The sequence below is a fragment of the Aythya fuligula genome, chromosome Z, assembly GCF_009819795.1.
Source record: "Aythya fuligula isolate bAytFul2 chromosome Z, bAytFul2.pri, whole genome shotgun sequence".
In the NCBI taxonomy this organism is placed as follows: Eukaryota; Metazoa; Chordata; class Aves; order Anseriformes; family Anatidae; genus Aythya; species Aythya fuligula.
Genome location: NC_045593.1, coordinates 57500420 through 57506364, shown reverse-complemented (window position 1 = coordinate 57506364; position 5945 = coordinate 57500420). Strand labels below are relative to the sequence as shown.

At 37.3% G+C, this 5945-nt stretch overlaps 1 long non-coding RNA gene across 1 annotated transcript; it reads right to left on the bottom strand.

Annotated features, from left to right (window-relative positions):
* Positions 1-650: 650 nt before the first annotated feature.
* Positions 651-4043, bottom strand: LOC116500707. The gene is made up of 2 exons (XR_004254327.1): positions 3979-4043; positions 651-816 (listed from the first exon to the last, which is right to left on the bottom strand). It is a non-coding gene; the product is annotated as an uncharacterized LOC116500707 (long non-coding RNA).
* Positions 4044-5945: the final 1902 nt, after the last annotated feature.

Genomic DNA, 5945 nt, shown 5'->3' with positions numbered 1-5945 from the left:
GATTCTGTGATTCTTTACCTATTCTTTCTGTCTGAATAGTGACACCACGTGGCATATACCCGTAAGTCAGTGGACCAACATCTGCTCACACCAATTAAAGATGGCCCTCCCAAGTAAATTAAGCCAAAATCAGTAGTTTTATCAGCAAAAAGGTTCTACATTTCTGGTTCAACAAGACTAAGTAATATCCTTAATATCTATAAAGTGTTGAAGTATTACACCTAATGTTAGGAACATTGTGAACAGTCTTTATTTGTTCACTAAAACTTACATACAACATGTTAATTAGTTAAAAAAAAATCTCAACACAAAAAGCAGTAGTTGGAGTTTTTATTTCCAAAGGGCAAAACATCTAAAATAAAATTAAGTTCTAACAATTCTGAGAAGTCCACAGAGGATAAGTTTACTGATAATTTAGTATCAGAAAAAAAAAGAAAAAAAAAAAAAAAGAAAAAAAAAGAAAAAAGAAAAAAAACTGTTAACATTCCAGATTACTGTAGAAAAAGTGTATATCACACTTAGGGCATATAAGATTTACAGCAAACAAAAAATACCCTGTTTTAAAAGTAATCTCCCTTCCAAATAGGTTTTCATTTTAGTGCATCCTATCTCATAGACTTTACATTTACATTTCTCTATATACAAAAAGGTACAACAAATTGGTACAGTATTTATTGCAACAAATTAAGGATGCTATAATATACACAGTTTTAATTAGCCCCTCCCCAACTTGCATATCCTCTTGCTTCTTACTCCTCCCTTGAAGCAGTCTCAGGTTCTAAGATTAAGTTCTTTCATTGAAAGGCACGTACTTATCTACAACAGAAGAAATCAATGCATTAATGTGGAATATCTTGTTTCAAGGGTAACTTTAGCCCGTATTTTTAAAGACCAAATTTTAAGACAACAAAGAACTGTATTACATTAGTAAATTTATCCATAAAAACACTTAGTTACCACATTATTGTGAAGTGTCATAAAACACCATTCATTTAAACCTCCCAAATAGAAAAACAGTGCATTTCAAAGACACATTTGCCCTCTTCCACACGTTAGACGTATTTTTGAAGTAGACGGGTTAAATAGTGAATAGATATCTTGTCACATGAAGTGAACTACATGCTTCATATTTAATTACAGATCTCCATATATTATTATTTTTAATATACATATATATATGCACGCAGTTTATAAGATTAAATACCACTTAAGACACACTGAACTTACAAGGCTCTTGAGTTCCTATTCAAATTTTGGTAACTCTAAGTAGCATTCCATAACTGGAATGCTATCATAAATAGAATTATTGTTTACCTTGTGACTTGCAGTGCAGCAAGTAGAGCATGCATGAAGTGATTCAATGAAGACTGTAAACTATCAGTGTGATTGCACTGGGTTTACGTGGAAAGGGTTTTGCTAGCAGAGGGTTGCATGGGTGGCCTCTGTGAGCAAAGCCCAGCAGCTGTCCCATGTTACATCAGAGCCAGCACCAGGTGGCTCCAAAAGGGAGCTGCTGCTGGCCACAGCTGAGCCAGTAAATCTCGCTGGTTGGGCCTTTGGAAGAGCAGACTTAAGAAAGGGGAAAAAATTTTGCTGCACAACAGCTGAATCAGCTTTTGTGCAGATGCTGCTGAACCAGCCCCACAGCACCACAGGTGAAGGCAGCAGGAGGGCAGGAGGTGCTGCAGGCAGGCAGCAGCAGTTCCCCTGCAGCCTGTGCAGGGAGAGGCCCCTGGTGGAGCAGGCTGTCCCCCTGCAGCCCATGGGTCCCACATGGAGCAGATCTCCACGCTGCAGCCCCCCCATGGGTGGAGGAGCCCCCGGTGGAGCAGGTGGATGTGGCCTGGAGGAGGCTGCGGCCCATGGAGAGCCCCCGCAGGAGCAGGCCCCGGGCCGGAGCTGCAGCCCGTGGAGAGGAGCCCACGCAGGAGCAGGGGGTCTGGGGGGAGCTGCCGCCCACCTGTGGGGGACCCGTGCTGGAGCAGTTTGTTCCTGGGGGATGGATGGAGCCCGTGGGACGGAGCCGTGTGGGAGCAGTGCTTGAAGAGCTGCTGCCTGTGGGCAGCCCCCGCAGGCTCAGTTTGGGAAGGGGCATCCTGTGGGAGGGACCCCACACTGGAAAGAAGGTGTTTTTCCTTTTGGGGGGTAAGTGGTTTTTTGTTTGCTTTCAGTTCTCACTGCTCTAGTCTGTTAGTAATAAGCAATAAAGTACATTAATCTCCAAATGCTGAATCTGTTTTGCTCATAATGTTAATCGGTCAATGATCTTCTTATTCCCATGAGCCTTTTTTCTTATCTTCTCCCTCCATTCTTTACAGGAGTGAAAGCAGCATGGTAGAGCATAGCTGCCCATCAGCTTAAAACCACCACAATCTGTCATGCAGATACAAAAGATTTAGTTGAAAGAAGGTAAAATAAACTAACTGAAAAAGTGTATTCCTAATTATTGATATATGTTATATACGTATGTAAATAAGGTGTTCGATATCAGCTTTCAAGCTTTCTTTCCAGCAATGCTGTCCCTTTGCAAAGTTCAGGCAGCATTTTATTAACCTGATCTATACTGAGCTTTGTTGAGCACATTCAGATTGTCCAGAACTGTTTTTCTCCTATGCGCAAACATTATTTCAAGATAACAGTAACTTCTGTTAGAAGAAATTTTTAGAGCTTCTCCCTACACAGAAAAACACAGCTAGCTCTCAGTATACGTACGCAGAGTAAATTTGCTTTATCGACTATATATAACTTATTTTTTTTCTCATAATGGCTTTGATCACTTAAACGCTTACTTTCTGAGCTATTCTGAAAAAACAGTAACATTTTCTTCCTCTATTATCTATTGTTATTCACTTTTGTGGTTATTACTTTTATTCTGTTTATTTCCTCAGCACGTTAACAGAAACATCTGCTGTACATTATCACCTCTTCTGTAAGCCAACACCATTACATTTCATGCCATTTTGGAGGCCCGAAAGAGAGAAGAAAGAGAGGTATACCTATCCTACAAGTTATATCACTATATATTTATATAGTGATATCTATCACCCCAGGCTATGACATGTTCTAACCTTGTTCAAATATTCCACTTTTCCCACTTTTTCTGAGCTTTTGGACTTGGATCAAAACATTGTGTATTTTTAGTTTTCATCTGAAACTGATGCTTTTAAATCAAATACTATGTATGCACTGGAGGTTCTTCTATCAACAAGATGCCACAGTATGTGAGGAGCTAATTGTTAATGTTAACACTAATAAACACTTGACTTATCTTACAACAGCTATGTCATGAGATAAACGAAATACTGCTAATCTATTCAAATTGTTTGTACTCTATGTCATTTAGACAACTATTTTTAAAATGGTCTGATCAGTCAGTTACTTTCAAACACTTCCAAATTACTTGGTATATCTAAAGCAAACTGATTTGCTGCAGTACTGAGAATAGCTGAACAGAAGTTGAGTATTTGGGACAGCTTTTTCCTCAACTACAACACTACGCCATAATGTTTTGTTTTTTTCTTAGATACCAAAGTTAACAGCAAGTGTAGTCTGGGGCCTGCTGTCTACAGTTGTAAAGCACCTTAGTGTAAAACATACTGCAGCCCTTACTGTTGTTGGTTCTATTTCATCCCGTAAGGAACGAGAGTGAAATACCGAAGAATGGAATAACTGAAGTATGTAAAGCAGATAAACTTGGTTAGCTTTAGTAATGACACTATTTTTAACCAAAATATCCTACCTTCCTCTCCATTTTTCTGGAACTCATATGCTGAAGACAAATGGTGTTCTGGAGTAGATCAAGAGTAGCAGAAGTACTAAGTTTATCTTCTTGACCACTTAATTCTTGCCCATTTAAAATTTAAATGATCTTGATACCCTTTCTCCAACCACGTATGAAACAAAGTAGTGAGCTGTTTCAGTCAAGATACTTATCATCCATACCTTCACTGCGCAGACATACAGCTCCTTTATACAAACCTTCGAGGATGATTGGCATCAAATAGTGTTGTATCATCATCATCATCATCTTGCTCTAAGGGAGTCAGCTCCATGTTTTCTATGTTTGTATCCAAAACTCCGTATCTTCGGGTTTTTCTGTTACGTCTTCGGAGCCTGAAATGTATTGTACAATATGTAAGTTCTACAAATTTATCACTACTTTCAATTCCAACAATGCAAGAAGACCATCCCTTAAAACACAGCTATATTGATACTGATCATAAGTTTTAAGAAATTACCATATTTACACTGTAACACCCTTAGCTCAGTGAAATTCAGACTGTACACAATTCCAAGTGTGAAGAATTTACAAGAAATGACTGAAGCCAGTAAAAATTTGTCACCTTTACTTTAGTATAGAATTACTGCAGAGAATACAAAAAGGCACTTAATAGCTAATACAAAAAAGTGAATACAAAACAGTGGTTAGTAACTATATGCAAGAGCCAGATAAAAACATATGCAAGCACACTTCTAGCAGATCCTACAATTAAAAAAAATCACCTTGCTATGAATTTGGTACTTGCTTTATAAAACAGCAGATCAAATCAGAGATAAACTCAGCAAAACTAGATTCAGCACAAGCCATGGGTTCCATCATTTTAAACCTGATGCCTAGAGAAGACTTCACAAATAACATTAAGAAGCTTCATTGTTCGTAATTAAGTCAATCACCCATAAAATAACTAGCAGTAAAACATGCAGAACAGAGTTTGAAAAAAACAAAGATCTCTTTTTCATAGTAATGAGTAATAAACATCTTGCATTAATAACATTGCATATATAAAAATCCACTACCTCTTATATTGTAAGTGAATTTGTTTAGACCTTTGACCTTAAGTGTGAAATAGAATAAATTCTTGACATAAATGAAAACTTATGTGTAGAAGAGAATTAACTTTTTCAAACCAACTCATGGTGAAGGAAAACCTAAAAATACTCAGCAGACACTCACTATTCATCAAGGTCATCATTGCTACTGCAATCAGGAACTTGAGAGGTCAATTTCCTAATTTCCTAACTCCTCAGTTCCTCAGCTATTTCCTCTTCAATACCGAACCTTACATCCTCAGTTGTAGGATTTTTATTTTATTTTATTTTTTTTTAACATTTTGAAGTAAGAGAGAACTCGTAGAATCTATGTCATTTGCATTTCACAAAATTGATTCACAAAGTGATTCGTATTTCAAGATTAAGACAGTACTTACAAACACAGTCTGAATTTTCCTTTCTTATGTTCTCTGTGTGGGCCATGGTCCCATGTAAGCCTCAAGCATGCTTTTGGCTTTGCACAACTATAGGCATTGAATAGACCTTGCTCAACTCTTTGAGGATCAGGAACTCAAGATAACTAGCTTCAAAGCTAACAATATACAAAGGTGTCTGTTACAAAATGCTGACAGAGCCACTTTCAGCTAATTCATACTCACAAACAGCAGCTATGTGAGAGCGGTATGACTGAGTAAAGTTGTCTTAAAAACAAATACTTTCTAGACATTTAGTTAAAACCACAGAGACACAACATTTCCTCTTAGCAACACCTAAAATAAAATTTACAAACCTACATTAGGTGCCTAGGAAAGGCATTCATGGTTTTCAGGAATTTAAATATGAGATGTTTCAAAGCTAATCATCAAAAAGAGTATAGTAAGTTATGCTTAAATAATATTATATACACTATACTATTGCTATACAACATATAGTCACCTCTGAGGCACCACTTCAGTCATCTTGTTAGAGAGACGAATATGATATCGAGAGTTACGGCTTCAGTTTGTCCTGAACTCTGGTATGCTTCTAGAATTCTTTTTATTTTTGCTTATTTATTTTTTAGATGTTACAGAAAAGAACCATCCTTTTCACATTAAGCAGCATCCATTCTTGGTCTACATTATATCCCAGTGAATTAGACCTCCTTTTGTAGTTGAGAAGCAAATACTAACATG